General features: G+C 44.7%; 1 protein-coding gene across 8 annotated transcripts in view; it reads left to right on the top strand.

The window, feature by feature from the left end:
* Positions 1-21,118, top strand: part of HIC2 (HIC ZBTB transcriptional repressor 2) — a 119,056-nt gene that overhangs the window by 34,493 nt on the left and 63,445 nt on the right. The window contains exon 1 of one of the 8 annotated variants that reach the window (XM_032764694.2): positions 16,397-16,429. The exons of the other annotated variants lie outside the window; for them this stretch is intronic. The gene's annotated coding sequence lies outside the window, so the exon portion shown is untranslated. Of the gene's footprint in view, positions 1-16,396; positions 16,430-21,118 lie in introns of those variants that run through there. 8 annotated transcript variants of the gene reach the window in all.

Genomic DNA, 21,118 nt, shown 5'->3' on the forward strand with positions numbered 1-21,118 from the left:
TGCCTGCTTGCCTTTCTTCTCTGTAGCATTCCCTGTTTTGCAACCCTCCATTTTGTCTTCTCTGTGAAGTAAACAGCTCCAATCTTTTCTTGCTCTACTCCTACAAAAGTCTTTTCATGCTATAATTTTTTTACCCATATCTCAATCTTTTTCTATTTCTGCTAGACCTAGAATTCTGTTGGTCATGCCGGATGCTTCATGCCTTAAAATAACTAGCTATTGAGATGATCATCTCATGAGACTGTGTTCCAGGATGCTCTAAACAGACACGTCAATATTTTTTCCTGTACAGTAAATCATTGCATAAACTCTTCCTTTCTCTCTCGCCAATGAACGGGAGAGAGCTGCTGATCCATTCCATACAGACTTGAGTTCAATAACTGAGTACCATCAAGCGTCTATTGCAGGACGAGATAAGAACTCCCTATCTTCTCTCCCATGCCTAGTGTTTTCCAGCAGCTAAAACCCTTTATCACAAACTACATGCATAAACAGTGTGTCCTGCCATGTAGGAATATTGCTGGTTGCTGATGTGAAATAGCCTCAAGCAACACAGCACAACGGGGATAGGCCTTGCCAGCTCCTTGCTTGAGAGGAGCAAGACCTTAAGAAGCACATCCGTTTCTGGTGTTGATGCAGAAGCCAATTTTAGGCAGGACCAGTATCCTCCTCTGGGGGTGGCATATTTTAATTTCCGATTTGCAAATTTTTCTCCAGTCACCCAGCGCCCAGGCTTCCCCAGAATTCTGAAGCAGTATTGTATTTAGCTAAGGATGTTGCTCACAGAATGCTTGGGAATCTTGACTCGCTTGGGAGGGGAGTTTTCCTCCTGGTGGAATATTCCATTGTGGCAGGAGTGTCTCTTAACAGATTTATTTATATAAATTAGAGAAATTCTGCCTCCAACCCCCTCACCTCACTACCACCATTGAGGAGTGGGGGGGAAAGCTGGTGATAAGGACAATATATAAAACTAGCACATACTGTGTTTGGAAATGGTGTCTTGCTTCATAGCATATTCACCTTAACAAATACTCTTAGCCTAAACTCCCAATCAATTACTTGTATGCCAGCTGAGGTACCTTATTGCCTACATCTACCTAATTGTTTTCTGGCCTACTATAAAACAGTATAAAGGTGACATGTAAGACAGCATGTCTCGTGGTTAGAGCATGGAAAGGGGGAATTTGGGACTTCTTGAGTTCTCGCTTGCTCTGCCTTGGCGCAAATCACTTAACCTCTGCCTCAGTTTACCCATCTGGAAACTGGGTATAATAAATCCTCCTCACTTCTTCTGAAGAGTGCTTTGCTTTGAGGTCATCTGATGGAAAAACTCTATATAAATGCATATATTTGAGTTACATAGTATGGCATTTGATAGTGCTGTACTACTGAGGTTACAGCCTATTTGGGGCAGGGATTCTATTGTGTTTGTGCCGTGCTCAGCCCAAAAGGGCCTTCTCAGCATTACCAGCCAAACAAATAATACAATGTAAGATGTTTGAGAGTCCCTGTTTCCAGCAACCTGGCAAGAGGGTCAGTGGGCCTGAGCTAGGGAGTTCAGATCTGGATGCAGTTCCAGAATCAAACTTTTCCAGAGATGGGCTGGGGGTGGTTAGTCACGTGGCCTGGTCCCTCTCTACGTGACAGTGCTCTGTGAGTACCTATATATTAGTGACAGGTGATCTTTTTCTCTCAGTCTGGAACTGATTTAATGTCACCTTCTCCTCCTTCCTATGTTGTCATTCTTGGACCCAAAACCATATTGTACTCACATGCACATGACTGTGCTGTTCATGGTTCCAATGGATTGAAATGAAATAAAATGGAGGGCAAAGGCAGGGCTAGTGGAGTTTGCTCAGGCTTGTTCAGAACCTCCCAAGAATGAGCCCAGGGAATGGCAGAGCCATTTCTGTCCAGCAGCAGTCTAGCATGCAGCTTACCCTTTCAGTGAGGGTTTCTGGGCTTTGAGTGGCATTAGCAATTGGGTCAGCCTGCCCACTCCTGTTTCTCCACTTTCATAGCACATCTCCACTCCTCTATCACTGCTCTAAGCCACTTGCTGTATAATCAAGACAAAATGCCTCAGTTTTTTCAGAAGAGGAAGGTCATTTTCAGGGTCCAGGAATTTATTTTGTGATCTGAAAGGCTGTGTCTGTCTGGCAAAGTTTTATTTAGATTGTGCAGGACAAGCCAAAGGTTAGGGGAAAATGTGACTTGCAGCTATTGCTATGAAGACCTGCACAGTGAAACTCAGCTAGCTTCGCATCTGGATGTGACAGCAAAACCAGCAGAGTTGCACATGAAGCTATATTTTTGGATCGGAACCCAAGCAAAAATTTGTCTCTCTCTGGCTGGGCATGCTTTTCTGTCCGGAAACTGTTTTGTAGTCTTGTTTTTCCTTTAGTAAGAAAGTGTGAAGCTGGTCACGTGAGTTAAATAAACCCTTGCAAATGCTGCTTAAGAAACTTGCTGGCTTCGTCAAACTCAAGGAGTGCCAGACCATGTAAACACTGGCCGGCAAGCATTCCCAGCTCTATTGCGCTGTGTCCCTCTGAGCTGTAATGCTGTAATGGAAAGTCCAGCAGACTCATTATAATCCTTTGTCTGGCTTCTCATTTCTGCTGGAGGACTAGTAGTCTAGGACCCACTCTGTTGCTCCAAAACAGAGAGGAAAATGTTTCAGCTGTAATTTCCAGTAGGCTGGTTGTGTCTGTTTAAGAGCAATTGGGAGACAGGTAGTACTATTTCCTTTGTATGTGATTAGGATATGGGGACAAGCAGACCTCGGGAAAGTGGTTCTTTATGAACAAGTTAATGAGTAAATGCTCTTCTATCTGGCAAGAGGTGTGTCTGGAATAAAGTGGCAGCTCATGAGTGTGAAAGCCCTCTCTAGGCTTGTACTGCTTTCGAAAGCCTGGTGCACTGTATGCATGTCATATAAATAAAAACAAAACTTTTTGAAAACACCATTGAAAAAACACCTCTTCAAGGCACATACTTAACTGAAACCAGCCTGGTGATGGCCACCTCATGTGTTGAAAGGGGACTGGAAGTGGGGGGTGGGCAGGAGAAAAGAAGCGGAGGCTGTTCTGAGAGAACAGTCTCTTTGTTGCATTCAACTGCCCAAGCTCTAGGAATCACAACCTTGGAAAGTCCCTAGGGACTCTTGATATTTAGCCTTGGTTTGTGTATGTGGACAGAGTGCTCAAATACTAACAAACCTGCAAGAGCAGCAGAGAATCCTGTGGCACCTTATAGACTAACAGAAGTTTTGGAGCGTGAGCGTATTCACCCACGAAAGCTCACGCTCCAAAACTTCTGTTAGTCTATAAGGTGCCACAGGATTCTCTGCTGCTTTTACAGATCCAGACTAACACGGCTACCCCTCTGATACTTGAAACCTGCAAGAGCAGACCTTCAATCCGCTAGCAAAGGATCAAACCTACTAAATACACTTTGGCATTGCACTGTTCTCCAGCTTCAGAAAACCAAAGGGCTCTCAACGATTGACTCAATGGAGTTATTTCCGTCTGTGCCCTTTTACAAAGGCACTGATGCAGGAAATTATTAGCCACAGGCCATTAAGGGGTTAAATGAAATGCCCAGACCTGAGAGCCCATTCTGTAAGAAGACATAGGCTAGAGAAGGGTTTTGCGGCAGACGCAGGCTGATGCACTCCCAGCCAAGATTGCAGGCTTATCAGTAAAGATAAACACAGTGGGGTTTCCAAAACCATGCGCTCTAGCCACTTATTTGAGATCCTTTTTCAGAAACCAGGCAAAAATGCAAGATTGTCTTGGAGACAGGAGCTCCTTCCAGGAGAGCCGCCAGCAGAATTTGTAGAAACAGAAGCCACGTATTAATATGTGGTTTGGAACAGGTACAGGCAATATTAGTTTACCTGCTTCACAATAGTCCTTGAGCTGTTGCAATATCATGTAGGCTTAGTTCTGGCTTCTTCATTATGAGCCTTTTGCTGAGTATCCAAACCCTGGGCAATACCAGCTTCCGTGCCAGGACTTTCTGCTGCCTTGGCACCCCAGGGGTTTGTCACCTGTCTGTTTACCACGCTCCATAAATACTCTGCAGGTGCTTTCTTTTCTTTTTGTCCTGGTGCTAGGAGAGGAAGGATGGGGATTCATGATGCTTCCTCATACAGGTTGTTGTAAAAATGTCAGACCAGGTCTTGAAATTCAGGATACTGAGTGTAGGCAGTTTGGCTGTAAAAACTGTCCTCCATACAGTGCCTAGCTCTTATATAGCTTATAGGTAACTGGTTTCTCTCTTTTCTTCTTCACTACCAAAAGTGTCACTTTTTGTGAAACTGGAGTTAGATAAAACTAGAATGAGAGTAGCTTCTGGCTTCTCCAAGTACCAACCCCTGAGTTAATACTAACAATTCAGAGTGTTCCAGATGTGTTAGGGAACTGGCAGTTTCTCTCACCCCCAAAATGTTTGTGCCATTCTGAAATCTCAGCCTGAGTTCCTCTGTCTTTGCCACAGTGGCTGATTGACACGTGTGTGCAGCCCTTTTCTACAGGACTGGACTTGAGTTTTAAAATCCCAACATTTCTGGACTGTGACAGCAGTTGGTTTGGTGTCTCAGGCTATGTTTTAGCTTAGTTACTGGCAGTTTAAAAATAGTGTTGCAAACTATTGTACAAATCAACTAGTGGAGAGATTTATTAAAAACAAACATTTATCCCAAATCCCATAAAGGGCCTCCGAACTTGGGAACAGAGGAGGCTTTTGTTTATAGGTGCCTAAATCTACATTAAAACAAATTAATTTTCACATTGAGATGACTAATGTTGGGTTCCATGTACTAAAAGGTGTGAGTGAAGAGGACAGCGTTGGTGTGAACATGGGATTTCCTGGCTCTGTGCTTTCTGTATCATAACTGTAGCATGCAGTGGCACTAACTCACCCTATCAGGAAAAGACCAGCTCCAGCCAAAAATTCTGACCCATCAGGGGGAGACCAGAGGAAGAGTGTTTGTTTGATCTCAACTGCTCTTTATTGCTGACAGTAGCATGCTAATGATGTCAGTGGGAGGTGAAAGATGGGTAAATTTCTGCTAGGGCTGAGCTGCAGTTTAATTTTTGTCATCTGGGCTGCCCTGTATTCATAAAGAGGCATTTCTTGTTAGACTAATCTTTGATCTTTGAGCAGTTTGGAGCACTGTGAATCAGAAAGGCTCTTGGTATTTGACTTAGGTGGTTTTTTTTAGTTTTCTCTCCTCTCCCCATTCTTGTATTTAAAATCGTGAACTGTTGGTGTTTAAGGGAAGTGACAGGTTCGAAATTCTGAGAATAGTCTGAGCCCCGGTGATCAGTGGCCATCTGTCGACCACAGCATGTTCAGTTTTTGTTTGACTTATGACGCTGAAATCTCAAGTGCCTCCTGAACGTCCATTACTTACCTTTTCCAGCAGGGGCAGATAGATTCCAGCCTTGGTCAGGGGTATTTAAATAGACTTTCAGTCTCCTCTTGGTTTGAGGATTTATCCCACTGATGCAATTTGGGATCCTTTCTATATTGGACACCTACATGCTATTGTATGTTTTGCTACAGACCTGCAGCATGAAGACAGAAGCAGCAAGTGAGCGCTCAGAAGGGATGCTCAGCAATGTTTGTGTGGTTTGGAGAGTTGACCTAAATAGTCTCTGGGTCCTTTTTATAGGCCTGTAAAGCAGGGATCTGCTAGAGAGAGCAGTAGGGCCACTACTAGGGTTGCCAACCCTCTCGGGTTCGCCAAGAGTCTCCCGGAATCGGGCTGTATCTCCTGGAGGCTACTGAAGCCAAACCGGAAGATTTTTAGGACACTAAAAGTCCGGTGGTGCAGTGGTGCTAAGGCAGGTTCCCTGCCTGTCCTGGCCCTGCACCACTCCTAGAAGTAGCCGGCATGTCCCTGTGGCCCCAGGCGGGGAGGGCCAGGGAGTCTCTGCGCACTGCCCCCTGCCCCCCCATTGCCAGCTCTGCAGCTCCCATTGGCCAGGAGCCTGCCTTAGCCCCACTGTATGGCCAACCAGGAGCTCCCCAAGGTAAGCGCTGCCCGGCCAGAGCCCGCACCCCTCCCTCCTGCACTCCAATCCCCTCCTGGAGCCAGCACCCCAACCCCGATCCCCCTCCTGCACCCAAACTCCCTCTGAGAGCTTGCACCCTGCACCCCAGGCTCAGACCGGAGCCCCATTCCACACTCTAAACCCTTCGGCCCCAGCCCAGAGCCTGCACCCCGCCCCCACACCCCAACACCTTGCCCTAGCCTGGTAAAAGTGAGTGAGGGTGGGGGAGAGGGAGCAATAGAGGGAGGGGAGGATGGAGGGGGTGGGACAGGGCAAGGGTGTTTGGGTTTGTGTGATTAGACAGTTGGCAACCTTAGCCACTACTCTAGTGGTTTAATCCTAACCCACTTTCTTGGTTGGTAGGCTCCAGGTGTGTTCTGAATGAAAAGCAGGGGCTCTATCCCTTCCTTTACAGAATGGAACTTCTCAATGCAGGTGAAGCGTGTTGTGCTACAGAGAGATCATCCTGGATGTTTCTGCAACTAAACACTTTTTTTTAAGTGTTGTTGAAAGTCAGAAGTAAGCGTTGTGCTAAGCAACTTTATTACACTGCTGCTGTGCCCAGGACCTGTATTATAGATCTGGGCTAATTTTGTCTTTTATAAATAAATGTGAGACTTCATAGATAGAGCATTGTTTTGCCGCTAATTAATTCTAATTAACCTTCAGCTGTGTGTGGACATAACTGACCGTTTTTTTTAATCTGGGTTTATTTTCTTTGTGAATGCATCTAAGTAGTTAGAGGGCAGGTGGAATACCTCAGCCCTGGGTGCTGTGAATGCTTAGATGGAATAAAAGGAAACAAGATAGGTGTACAGGGGGCCAAAAAACCTGCTCTGTGAAAAACTCTCCAAGGAGAAGAGCAAACGTCTAAGGTTCAGATATTATGTTTATCAAAACCTGATGTTTAACTCACTAAAACAAATACAGATGAAGAACTGTGCCTGCCTGCCTGCTACTAGAATCCACTGCCTCTGTGGCAGTGCTGAACACTAACGGCCAAGTACACTTCCCTTGCCGTTGTGCCCTTTCTTTAGCAATCACCAGAGGGAATTCAGATGCTGCTACAAAGAAGTTTGTTTGGGGAAAAATGTAAATCCTCTCATGCTCTGGTTTTGCATTGTATCTTCATGTCTGGGCCCTTAAATGAGATATGCAGATGAACTGGGTGCCAGTTAACTGAATTCGGGGGGTGGGGCAGATGGGAGGACATAGTATATCCAGTTTCTTCTAATGTGACACTTTCCGAATTGGCCTTTTGGGGGGGGGGAGGGCTGCTGTTCAGTGAGAGGGATAAGCCACCACTGAGGCTAGGTTTTTCTTTTAAAATAAAATCAGAAATCTGGGCCTGGGGAGGACCTCCAGAGGACATTTAGTCCATCTCCCTGCACTGAGGTAGGATGAAGTATACCTAAACGCATCCTATCTAAATCTCCTTGCAGCAAACTAAGCAGATTACTACTTGTCCTAGCCTCGGTGGACATGGAGATGAATTGATTAGTCCTCTTTTAAACGCCTTTTATTCATTTGAAGACTGTCATGTGTCTCTTCAGCCTTCACTTCCCTAGGCTAACCATGCCCAGTTCTGTCAACTTCTCTTCACAGATCATGTTTTCTAAACTCCCCCCAACTCTCTCCAGTTTGTTTATGTCCTTCAAATGTGGAGCCTAAAAAACTGGACATAGTACTCCAGCTGAGGTCTCGCCAGTGCTGAGTAGAATGGAACAATTATCTCCCCGTTTTACATATTGCATTGTTAATACGTCCCGGAATGGCATTTTGCCCCCCCCCTTTTTTTTTTTGCGCAGCATCATATTGACTCTCTCAATTTGTGATCCACTATAACCCCACATCCTTTTGTGCAGTACTGCTACCTAGCCAGTTATTTCCATGTTGCACAGGGAACAGGGACTTTGATTTTTTTTTCTTCCTAAATATTGTACTTTGCACTTCTCTTTAGTGAATTTCATCTTGTTGATTTTTCAGACCAATTTGTCAAGATCATTTTGAATTCTAATCCTGTCCTTCAAAGTGCTAGCAACTCCTCTGACTGCGGTGTCATCTGCAAATTTTTAAGCATACTCTCTACTCCTTCATTCATCATTAATGAAAATATTGACTAGTACCTGACCCAGGCTAGATCCCTGTGGGACTTCGATTGATATGTCCTACCAGTTTGACAATGAGCCGTTGATAACTGCTCTTTGAGTAAAGCCTTTCAATCAGTTATCATGGTAGATGTGCAAAAGTCAGTTGGAAAAAGCTGACTATCCATCCACTTTGGGTGTAAGGTTTTTTGTTTGACTCAGTGACGTGCTGCTACTAGTTCCATGTTTCAGATAACATGCCCCTATCAGACACTACACCACACCACTCTTGACACTGAAGGTGTTCAAAAGTAGGCAGCATGGATTCTGGATACACTAAGCAATTCTTAACCATGTCATGAACATCCAGTACCCACAGTAATGATCCTGTTGCTTGTGTTTTTTCTGAAAATCTCCCACTATGGCTGTAGCATGAATGTGAACAACACAGAAGCACATGCATTCTTCCTCGCTGCCCTTTCTGGACCTGTTCTAAGCAGTTAGATGATACAACTGGAAGCCTCTGAGTCACGTCTACATTATGGTTTCCACTGCTGCCACCACCATTAATAAAATCTAGGTCCCAGTTTTCCTAGTATATATACAGCCCATACATGCACCTGAACCAGGCGTGAAGGCTTAATAGCAAGCGTACAAGGCAACAAGCCATTCCGGTATTGTTCCAAAATGCATGGTTGAGGTTAGCAAGCTTGTATGCAGGGATACAGGCTAAACATTTTTTGAAGTGCTTAAGTGACTTAGCTCTTCCCTGGGGACTACATTTTGAGATGTAGCAGGAAGGCTTGTGTGTTCAAATGACCCTTAAAACTATGCTAGTGGGAGCTTTAACTCCAGGGAGGCCTGTCAAAGGGTAGGGACCACCGGAAAAGCAGCTGACTGGCCCTCCAGCCTAACCTGTCCCAGTAAAAAAAAGTTTGTTTTATAGAAACACAAAGTAGGTGTTCTGGCAAACAACATGATAGAGAGGGAGGGTGGGGTCTTGTTCATGCCCTAAGACAGTGGTCTCTAATCTTTTTATGCCTACGATCACTTTTTTAATTTAAGGTCAACCTAGGATCTACTCCACCCTTTCCCCAAAGCCCTGCCCTGCTCACTCCATCCTCCCTCTTTCTGTTGCTCGCTCTCCCCCACTGTCACTCCCTTTCACTGGGCTGGGGAAAGGGGTTGGGGTTCAGGAGGGTGTGCAGGCTCTGGGAAGGAGTTTGGATACAGGAGGCGGCTCTGGGCTGGGGCAGTGTTGGGGTGCAGGAGAGGGTGTGGGGTTCTGGTTCTGAGATTGGGGGGTCAGGGCTGGGGCAGGGGGTTTGGGGTGCTGGCTCCAGGAGGGTTTGGGGTGTGGCCACCCACTTGGTGGCATTTACCTTGGGCGCCTCCCGGTCAGCGCACAGCAAGGCAAAGGCAGGTTCCCTGCCTACCGTGGCTCTATGCCGCTCCCAGAAGGGGCCAATGCGTTCCTGGCCAATGGGAGCTTCAGGGGTGGTGTTTGCAAGTAGGAGGACCATGCGCAAGGAGATCCCCGCCCCTGGGGCTGTGCTGGCTGCTTCCAGGAGCGGTGTGGGGCAGGGGCAGGCAGGGAGCCTGCCTTAGCCACAGCCCCGCAACACCACTGGAGATCGCGATTGAGAGAGATTCTCTAGGATCGACCAGTTGGTGACCACTGCCCTAAGCAAAATGTGATGGCATGGGAAGGATTCAGATTCAGAAGTGACTTGGAAGCATTAGTCCCCTTGACTTTCTTAGGCTATGTCTATGCTACAAAATTACGTTGACCTAACTTACATTGGCATACAGTCACGGCAGTTTATTAAATTGCTTGTGTGCGCACACTTGGCTCACGTCAGCAGTGCGCGTCCTCACCAGGAGCACTCGTATGGATTGTATTGTCCGTGCGGGGCATTGCGGGATGGCTCCTGAAAGCCAGCAACAGTTGATGTAAGCAATGCAGCGTCTACACTGATGCAGCATCAACCTAACTACATCGACATTGACTCTACGCTGCTCGGGGAGGTGGTGTTGCTAAAGGCAGGTCTACACTAAAAACACTGATGCCACTGTCGCACTTGAGTGAAGATGCTGTGATGACCACAGGAGAGAGCTCTCTCATCTGCATAGTTAATCCACCACCTGAGGGGCAGTAGCTATACAGCACTGTCTTTTTGGGGAGTGGGGGGAAGGAGGTTGGTATAACTGCCCCCCTTCTCCCCCCGAGTTATACCAATATAGGTCTGTAGTGTAGAGCTGGTGCAGAGAGGCACTTACGTTGGTGGTAGCCAAATTTAAGTGAAGACACTCCCACAGCTAGGTTGACGCAAGGCAGCTTACCTCAACCTAACCGTGCAGTGCAGACAAGGCTGAAGTGACTTAGGAGCTTGTGTCACATAGGGACTTTTGGAAATTTTACTCAAGGTCTCCTTTGCCTGGCTGCCAACAACTGTCTTTCATGCCTAGAATGGGAATTCTCTTCAGCAAGGTAAGGCTGTTAAGGCGGCTCAGAATTTTCCCCAGGAGCTGGGCTGGGAGAGGCCTTTGATCCCCATTCTCTTTAATATAAAAGAATAGGACTGTGGGACCTTACACGAAACAATTGGCAAACAGCCTCTCTGGAAACCACTCTTGGTGCCTGGGGCCATAGTGCATTCCAGAGACTTGCTGCAAAGAGCCGCCTTCTCAGCATGCCTCCCAGGCAGGGTAGGGGATAAGACAGGCCTGCTGTAGGTCCCATTCTAATGCTGCCTCTATCATTGGACTGCAATACTCGCAGAGAGTCATGGCCAGAGCCTAGGTTCAAAACAATATGTTGGTGCTACTTGTGTTCTGGTTACGATGGCTCAAAGCAGAAGCTGAGCCTTAACACGTGTGTGGGGTGAGGGGGTGGGATTCAGTCATTCATGCTGCACAAAAAAGTCTGAGTGTGAACTCCTGCCATGTATTACTGGCAAGCAAACATCCCCTGCATTTTCACTTCCCTCCCCCCTTTAACTCCAGTTGTTCAAAGATGTTTCTAGAGCAGGGATATGTCGTTAAATGAAAGAGAAGATAAAAATTCTTATTTCCCAGCTGATTTGGCCGACGTTCACAATGTTGTTCTACTATTAATGTGGTGTATGGGGAATAAAGATCTACACGAGTGAAAATGTGCCCTGCTAATATTAGAGAGATACTGTATAACTTTGCCTAAGGATAAAATGTAACTTTAATTGAAAGCTGCTGTAACCTGGTAGGCAATACTCCATCTCCAGGATATCCAGTTTAAAAAAAAAAAAAAAAAAAAAAAATTAAATACAGAGCCAACTTTTAATGCTGTCTCTCTTAGCGCTACATGCCCTCTATGATCCATGCATGAATGTCACTATTCCCAAGATCAGAGTGGATAAAAATATTTTTAATTAAAAAAAAAACTACAGTTTTTTGTATAAATGAGATTTTGTTTAAATACAGGATGTGGTTTTTTTTTACATTAACCTATTTAAATTTGAAATTATGACAACCTACATTAAGGCCTAAACTTTATAATAATCTATTAGAATAATTTAAATTAATACCAAAAAAATTAATTCCTACGTTTGCTGCCAAGTTTTAAAGAAAGTCAAACGACTGAGCTGCTGGAAGTTACAGGCTAAACACCTGTAACCACATTTGTTAAAGAGCTAAACCAGCTTTTAACAGTAGTCTCCCCTGCAGATGCAGAGAATATTTTCTTCATTTTAATTCAGTTAATTAGAACAAGTTAAAAAACCACTTGAGAGCTGAAAATGCAGGAAAGTTTGTTTTCCTCTTCCAATCTGTGAATTAAAAACTAGGTGTGAGGGTAAGATCTACTAATTCTAAAATCTTGAAGGTCAGGGTGACCAGAATCTTATCAGTTGAATTCATTAACTATTCATACTTCCTTTATTTAATAAATCAATTTCTTATCAAAACATCTTTTGGTAAGAAAAGAGTTAATATATCAGGCACTTTTAAGGTAGTTTAATTTAAAAATAATTGTATATTTTGAATTGAATTTCCATCCAAATTGAGCTTGACGCAAATCATATTTCATATTTACTAAACTTTTTCTTGTATCTTTAAGCATTTTCTAACATAGTAAATATAGAAAGTAAGACTCTGAATAAAGCTAAAGTTGAGCTATATAATTTGTGTATAGATACAGTTTAGTCACCTGGTTAGCAAAGAGAAGCATCAAAGGCTATATTTAGTTGCAAATAATGTGTTAACAAGAATCCACCTGCTTCAGGAAAATAAAGTACAGGGCAAAATGCAATTTAAAAATCGATAATTTAAATCAGGGTTTCCTGCTTGCTGATTTAAATTAATCTACCCTTGCCCATAGGCACAGATTTTTATATGAAGATCTGTGTGCTTCCCAAAAATACATTTATTCAGAAGCAAAAAACTATATTAATGCAGAATTAAGGTTGCCTGGTAGTAGGTGAGCCCCTTGCAGAACTTAAAACTTCTCAAAACCAGGAAATGCTAACTTAAGGTTGTCCATACCATCTTAACTCTGCCCTCATTTCAGCAAGGCCTCAATATGCCCCAGTAACACACAGTTGCTACAATGTCCAAGCTCTTCACATAGCCTGGTCATACTCACTCACTGTTAAAAGACAAAAAGGGCAGGGTGTGGGGGGGAGAAAAGTTGCCCAGGCCCTCCTTGTGCACAGAGGGACAAAGGTTCAGACTAGAAACATCATCAGTGTCAAGGTGTTCACTGGGCAGTGGTGTCAGCACATTCCCTTGGACTACCCAGACAAGCACAAAGTGGCTGCCTAGAAATCGTTTTTTCTTTACTGGTGTGTGCACACTTCAGTCCTTCCAGACTGCACATCTGTGCAAGGGAAATGAACGTGTTCTTAAATACCATTCACAATGTGGGTCCTCCAAAGACTTAGTGGGTGCCATGCACTAACTTGAGTGAAAATTGACTGATTGGAGGCCATTTTGACACACATCACAGCAATACATTTGATCTTCAGCTCTGCACAAAACAAAACAAGACAAACTCTTTCAATTTTTTTTCCCGGGATTGTATCTCTGGAACCCCTGGCTCAAATGACTCCAAATGTGGGTCCCTAACCCTGCTCTGCACTCCCACAAAACAAAACAACAAATTTCAAGAGAATCCATGCAGGCATTTATACACCTGAGCATAGGCGCTGACACTGTGGGTGCTCCAGGGCAGGAGCACCTACAGGGGAAAAAAGCCCCCCTATCAGCTCCTGCCCACCCCCTGGCTCTGCCCACCCACTGATAGCCCCGTGGATCAGTGCCTCCCCATGAACAGCTGTTTCTGGGAGGCTGGGAGGGAGCGGGGAGGAGCAGAAATGCAGCATGCTCGGGGGAGGGGGCAGAACTAGATGGGAAGAGGTAGGACCTGGGGGGGGGAAGAGATGGAGTGGAGGCAAGGCCTAAGACAGAGTCGAGGGTCAAGCATCCCCCAGCAGTTTGAAAAGTTGGCGCCTGTGCCCCTGGGCAATGCAGTTATCCCAATCTAACTCCCAAGGTAGACAGCACTATGTCAATGGGTGGGCTTCTCCCCTTGACACAGCTATTGCCTCTCAGGCAGGTGGAGTACCTACATGGAGTGGGAGAAGCCCTCCTTTTGGCATCGGTATCATTTGCACTGAAATGCTACAGTGGCACAGCTGCACTACTGCAGCATTTTAAGTATAGACAAGCCCTTAAAAGCATCCGCCTTTAAACAGGAGGGCTTGAGGGACAATGGAGGGAAAAGGCTCCTTTGCTTGGCCATCTGTAGCATTGGAGACTCTAAAAGGTCCAAAGTGGCCCATTCCTCACTCTGTGATGTTCTGAGCTGAATGAGAACACCCCCTGGAGATGAATACAACCTGAAACAGCAGTGAGATGTGTGAACTGCTCCATTCATCTCTTGGGTGTTCCATCCCGTGTGTGTGCGCGCGCGCTTTAGAGTCTATGAAATAGATGAAGTTTACCTGTTCTCTGCACCGCACTCAAAGGGGAAGACCCTGGCTCATGTGGGGAGTGGGCCTCTGACTCTTACAAAAGGACAGGTTCCCCAGAACCAGCTCACATGGCAGGGAAGTAAGGAATAAATTGGACCGTGAGGGGGTCCAATCCCTGTAGATGGGCATGGTCCTCCAGAGCCTGGAGTGCACAAGGGCAGCAACAAGAGGGGCTCGGACACCCCTACAGGGGCAAAGCTCCCCATATCTGAGCTCTAATAAAACCATGCAACACCCTATAGTTTCTCCCTTTTATAGACTGCAGAACTGAGACCTGGAAAGTTTGTGAAGTGCTTGAGTTAATATGGTAAATCACTGGAAATAGAGATTAGAATTTAAGACTTGCTGATTCCTGGTCCCTGGCTCCAAGTTTATGACTGACTATTATGATGTACCTAGTTTCAGGGCCTACTTTATTTGTTTTCTCCCACAGTCTCTGAAGCAGCAGCACAAACTATTTTTTGGGAACAGAGTGCATTGCATGTCTACATTGTACGGACTAAATGGGTCCAGAAATGAGAGAGAATGAAAGGAACTTGATCTTCTGTGTTCTTCTCTATAAGAATTGTGGGGTAGAGGAATCCATGTCTGCCAAATGAGGGAGGAGAAATGGAGGACTGGCTCTGTAGATGGCAGATTTGTTTTAAGGGTTTTATAGAGAAGCATTTGAGTGTGCCTTTAATCTTTGAGCATTAAAACCTTTTTGTAAAATGTCAGATGGTAAAGGAAGGATGACAAATTGTAATCCAGGTCAGACCTGGGCTATTTCCTCTTCCTCCGTTTTTCACATAACCTATGGGATGAAGGAGCACAGCTGAGTGTGCTTGCTGTGCAGTTACCGCTTGCTCGCTGCAAACACCCCAGTTGCACAAGTGGCTCAAACTTTGATCTTTTTTGTTGTGGAAATGAAATCTGAGACTAGGAAACCTGCCCTTAGTCACAAACAATGTGGTGGACATTACCCAAACCCAGCTGGAAATGCAAGTGCAGCCAAATCTGATCAAAACAAAAACACCTTTTCCGCCCAGCCTTTGCCCTCTGGTGTATATAACCTGCTCTTACCAGTGGGTTCCACTCCAGCTTGCCCAGCTCTGTTTGTGATTCAGGCCCTAGTCCCACGCCTGAAACGCCCAAATCCAAATACTCTCAAGTGCTGTTGGGGATAATGTTTAAACCACGGGTGCAATTCAGTTTTTAAGCAGTAAGCCTATTTGGTGAGGGGCACACCTATTGCCTGGACAAGCCATGAGAAATTATCTGTCTTTCAAGCTGACAGACTGTTCCTCAAATACTGCTGGAAGGGCTGGAAGATGCCACAAGACTCATAACTCTTCTGATATTTATTGTAATAACTCTGAACAGGCTCTGTCTGGATGGTCGATGCTGCCACAGCAAGGTGGACCTCTGTGTATTTGAATAATAAATCGGGTAATGGATTGTGAAAACTGTGTTGCTGGGATCCAGGGCACCATCTTTACTGCCCCTTAAAATCTTGCTGTAAGCACGTTGGTCATCACTGGAGGGGGGAAGTCCAGTCCCCTTCTCTTGGGAATTCAGTGATTCCTTCTGGCCTTGGAATCTATGTGGTCATCTAGTCTGACCCCCTGTGTACCACAGGTCATAGAACTTCTCCCAAAATAACTCCTAGAGTATTTCCATTAGAAAAACCTCCGATCTTGATTTTAAAATTGTCAGTGATGGAGAATCCACCATGACTCTGGGTAAATTAACCGCTGGAACAATTACTCCTTCTTTCCAGTCTGAATTTGTCTAGCTTCCGCTTCCAGCCATTGGATCGTGTTAGACCAGGGGTTCTCAAACTGGGGGTTGGGACCCCTCAGGGGATCATGAGATTATTACATGGGGGGTCACGAGCTGTCAGCCTTCACCCCAAACCCCGCTTTGCCTCCAGCATTTATAATGCTGTTAAATATATAACAAAGTGTTTTTAATGTGGGGGGGGGTCGCACTCAGAGACTTGGTATGTGAAAGGGGTCACCAGTACAAAAGTCTGAGAACCTCTGTGTTAGACCTTTGCTAGATGGAAGAGCCCATTATTAAATATTTGTTCCCCATGTAGATACAATGGCCATCCACTCCTGAGTGCCGTAGTTTTATTCCAGAAATGATGAGCACCCGCAACTCACATTGAAGTCAACATCTTTGGGTCAAATATGCCCTCAATCACAGCTTTGCAATCTCGTGACTTCAGAGAGACTGTTTACCCATCTGTCAAAGAGGTACAATATTTATAGCTGCGCTCAAGGTAGGTGAGTCGTTGATTGTCAAGCAATATGAAATCCTCTGATTTAGAAAGTTCGAGGGGAGTGCAAACTAGTAGTTGAATCCCTTTTTTCACTGGGTAATGGGGCTTTGGATGGAGCATCAGAGAGAATACTAGCCATGGGGTAATGTCTAACTGCAAAATGATACTAGAAATTGGAAATTAACTCTTCCACATGCAACCTTCAGTCTGAGTAGTACAGTTTGTTCTTGTCTGTTGACTATAAAATACACCAGAACATAGATGCAAGGTGCTCTTTATTGCTTGTCATTCCCAGTGATCTCACACCACATTTTAGCTTTGCTCTTAGTCCCTGTGATGTCATCAGAAACAGGATCTGTATAGACTTGAATGCTTGGACTTGGATTTAGAAATGTGGTGTTAGCTGAAGTGTCCTGACCAGCTTAGTCTGCACAGGGTCTTAGAAGCTGCATGGTTTGGTTCCTAATCAGCACCGAGGGGAGAAATTATGCTGTGCTTCAGAATCTTTGCTGTTTCTGTGCCTTTTGTCATCTTCCTTTCCCTTTTCTCTGTCTTCCCTGTCTGTGCCGCCTCTGTTCCTCCCTACAGTAACTCCCATTCCATCTGCTCAAATGTAAGCATTAACTACTTAATTGCTGATCACTGAAGTGTTGTCATTGGGCTTCAGGGTTAATATCCTAATGAGATTAATGGGGGGTGGGCAGTCCACATCTTTCTGGCTGCCTGCAGACATGGAAGGATGCTGCTTCAGGGCTTCACGCTTATTTGGATTGTTACCTTCATAACCATGAAGGCTAGAAATGCTTTTTTCAAAATAAAAGCTTCAGATTTTCCAGTATCTGAATGTCAAAGACCAGACAAATCCATCAGCTAAGCTTGATCTGGCTGCAGACCCCACCGTTTGAAGCCTCTGGTCTAGAGGTTAGGGGAATGGACTCAGAACTGGAGAAGTCTGGGCTCTGTCCAATTTCCCTCTTTATTGCCTTGTGACCTTGGGCAAGTCCTCTAACCTCACAACAGCACTGCCCAGCACTATGAGGTTCTTGAGTGAAGTGAACGATTTAAATACAAAGGACTAATGTTATATAGAGTGTCACATACCTTTTTTCTAATGATTTTTCAGAATTGTATGCTGTGCTGAGGAGGGGAGCTAAGCAGGAGAAAAAACAGCACTTCTCTGGATAGTGAAAAATACTTGGTCTTTTAGCTTTATGCTTCAGCAGAAGCGTGTGGGGTTTTGCCCTATCAACACAATGCACTGTGCTGCTAGTTGATTGGGTATTCCCGATATCAGATGTTCTAAGCATCCCTGCATTGGCTGTATTTTGACTGCCATTTACATCTATAATATCTGCTTACTTCAGCCAGCTGTTGTATAATACACCTGAAGACTGGGGGGCCAGGAGGAGATGGTTTTGGAATGCCTTGAGCAGCAAACAGGGCTGGGTGGCTAGAATTGCACTTGGAACCTTGTCAGGTTTTTGATAGGGGAAAAAAAAATACAGCTTGAAAGATTCTGAGGACTTGAGAGTGAATGAAATGGTGACAGTGCAAGAGTCAAGACAGTAATCGTTTGAACAGTTATGTGGGAAAAGGGATTTTTAGTCAGACTCAGGCTCTTTTCACTAACACCTATTTAACTTCAAAGGCTCTCATTTTGGGGAGAGGAAGTTTTTGTTAAAAACTGGATACACTTGCGCCTTCGATTAAGGAGTCTGCACTCACAAAATACATCCGCAGAGACCCCGCCTCAATGACTAGTATCACATTCCTGATATTTCCATGGAGGGAGGGGGAAGAGGAAGACAACAAGCAGAGAAAAAACACAACTTTGAGAAAGTGACACATACTAGTATATATCCTATACTTTCTTTAGCCATCACAAAGAAGAGGAAAAAAAAAAACCACACGTCTAATTTTTGGAAGTCTTTTTTCAGCTGCTAAAGGCCATTAGCACCTCTGATAAGGGGAGCTTACACTTGTGAAACAAAGCGAACTGATTTGAAATTCTACGCATTTAAAAAATGCAGCTGCCTTTCTAAAGTGCTGGGTAGGATTCTGATTTCAGTTTTTCTACTGTAAATCTGGAGTAACTTAACTGATGTGATGCAAGTGCAACCAGAATCTGGTCCACTAATTTTGTTGCTTCATCTTCTGTTGGTGACCCATTCATTATAATACACACACACACACACACACACACACACACACACACACACACACACACACACACACACACACACACACACACACACACACGCCTGCCTGCCTGCCTGCCTTTTTTTAGACTGAAATTTTTGGCCTATTTAATTTTGTTCAAGGGCCACTTAAAATTATACCCCATCTATCATGCAGCTGTAGTTTAGAGATGGCAGTGACTATAAAATGAGATTTCCATGTGTAAGTTTCAGATATTGTCACCAAAAAATGCAGTGGATTTCCCTCCCCTCCTTCATCAGTTTAATTTCCAGGACACATGGCTCAACGAATTTGTAGAATTTGCAAAAATGGCTTGGATAATAGGAGGAATCTGATCACACAATAGGGGTTCAAAACCGAACCACCAAACAGAAGTTGCAACTCATCCACATATTGTCTCAATATAACATCTAGTGACATGTATTTCCCTCCACCCCACCATGAAATCACAATTGAAATGAGCCAGGACAGGTATTTCTGCCACCTCCCTCTTTCTGGTGGCTGGGCTTCCAGCCTTTTGCTTTCCACTGCACCCCCAAAGGGCATGGGTATTAGGGAAAGGGGCGGGGGGAGAGGCTCTCACGCCTTGTTGTGCCTTATTGCTTACACTGTAGAATCTCTAGCTTATCCACTCAGTGCAGTTGACTGTATGTGGAGGAGGGGGAGAGAGCTTGTGTTGCAACCTCTGAGAAAATTAGTTGTCTCTATTTTATCTTTTGCAGCTGCAGCACTTCTCCTCTACCCCCCCTTCCCCCGCCCCTTACACGACTGGTATGTCTGAACCATATCCTTCAAAACCAGTTTTTTAAGCAGATTAGATGGGTAGCAGAGACAGCTATGCAATCAGGCAAAAATGTGCGCTCAAGCCTTGATTTTTTGCAGTGGCCAGAGCAATAAGCATGTCACACCTGGATATTTTTTTCTCTCCTGTCTCTCCAACATGTCGTAGTCTGTCCGTTGCTGTAGAGTGGAACTAAAAGTTCATCCTAGGCACTAGTAATGTTACAATTTAATATGGAGCAAGGAGGTGACTGGCTCCCTGCTCGCAGAAGGAATTCATGTTTGAAGCAGTAGGAAACTGCTTCCTGGCTATGGTTATTCACCACATGAACCAATGTCCCTCCTGGTATATTCTGAAGTTCTTGATGGGATTATCCTACCTTGGGTGACTGGTACTAAGAACTTCAGGCCAGGCCTATTGTGAAAGGTTATGTGGGCATAGCGGCATAAGTCCTGGATATGGAAAAAACCCACACCCCTGACCAATGTAGCTATGCGGACATAGTTCCATCTACACCGGAGCTTATGTCAACCTAAGAGGGCCTCGGCTGACCTAGCCAACATTGTTCAGAAAAAAACGCTTCTCTTGGCATAGGCATCTATACTACGGCACTATGCAAGAATGTAGAAAAGCTTCAGTATCCCACTAAGTCAGCTGAGATGAAACACTTGGTTTCGTTGGTCTTGCAGCTGTTGAAACTGGGACTCCCTGGTTCAACACCAAAAGACTTTGTAAGCATCAGTAGTGGGTTTCAGGTCTAGCTCCTTCTATATGCAAGTGACTATAAATTGCATTCAGGGTTATCTCTTAATCTCTGTTTGGAAAAACCTACTTAACCGCTCTTGCAGGGTGAATGGGCAATTGGGATCGGCTGAGTGGCAGGTCCTGGGACAGGAGGATTGAGTGAGCTGCTGCCTTCCTTTCTGGAGGAAAGGAGGGAGTTGCATATCCTAGGAAACAGTTGCTGCTACTTTGCAGAGGATAGAAAGGAACCAAATGTGGAGTGGCCCAGAACTCAATTCCCTTCAGCGAACAGAAGAGTGTGTGAGTGGGTAGGAGAAAGAAGGGAGAGATTTAAGATCTAGATAATATTTGAATTAAGCTAGAGAAGATGAGCAGGGGACTGAGATTTCAGGTGAGAAGGCAGGAGAGAGAAAATAGAGAGGTGAGGGTGTGGGGAAAGGACGGAAAGGTGAAACATATACCCTAAAAAACAAGGCAAGACCTATCCTATGATCTGTGCTAGGAAAGAGAGTGGAATGATGCTAGGAAAGGAAAAACTAACATTTCCAATATTAAGTAGAGAATTGATATTAAAAATGTTGTATTCAATGCATGGTTATTGTATTCCTTTACATTTCAGGCAGCACAGCTTTGGGGAAGGCATGGTAGCAAAGGCCCCGTCTCCCACCACATATCTTTCCGTAGTCAGAAAAATCAAATCTCCCAGCTAAAGGAGGAAATAAAAAGAAAGCTGGTCATGTGTGTCAGCCATATGGAGAATGTCCAACAGCAGTAAAATACAACTGTAAAACATGCATCAAAGGCTTAAAATCATGAATAAAAACACAGGTATTTTTTCCACTCTGGCTAGTAGGCTTAGTCCTTGGGCTAGTAGGTGCTAGATTGAGAAATTTACTCTGGCTTCAGGGGTAATTTAAGATCCCATCAAATCCATACTCAGTCTGTATAAGTTACTCTGTGAAAAA

Source organism: Chelonoidis abingdonii, chromosome 22 (assembly GCF_003597395.2).
Source record: "Chelonoidis abingdonii isolate Lonesome George chromosome 22, CheloAbing_2.0, whole genome shotgun sequence".
NCBI lineage: Eukaryota > Metazoa > Chordata > Testudines > Testudinidae > Chelonoidis > Chelonoidis abingdonii.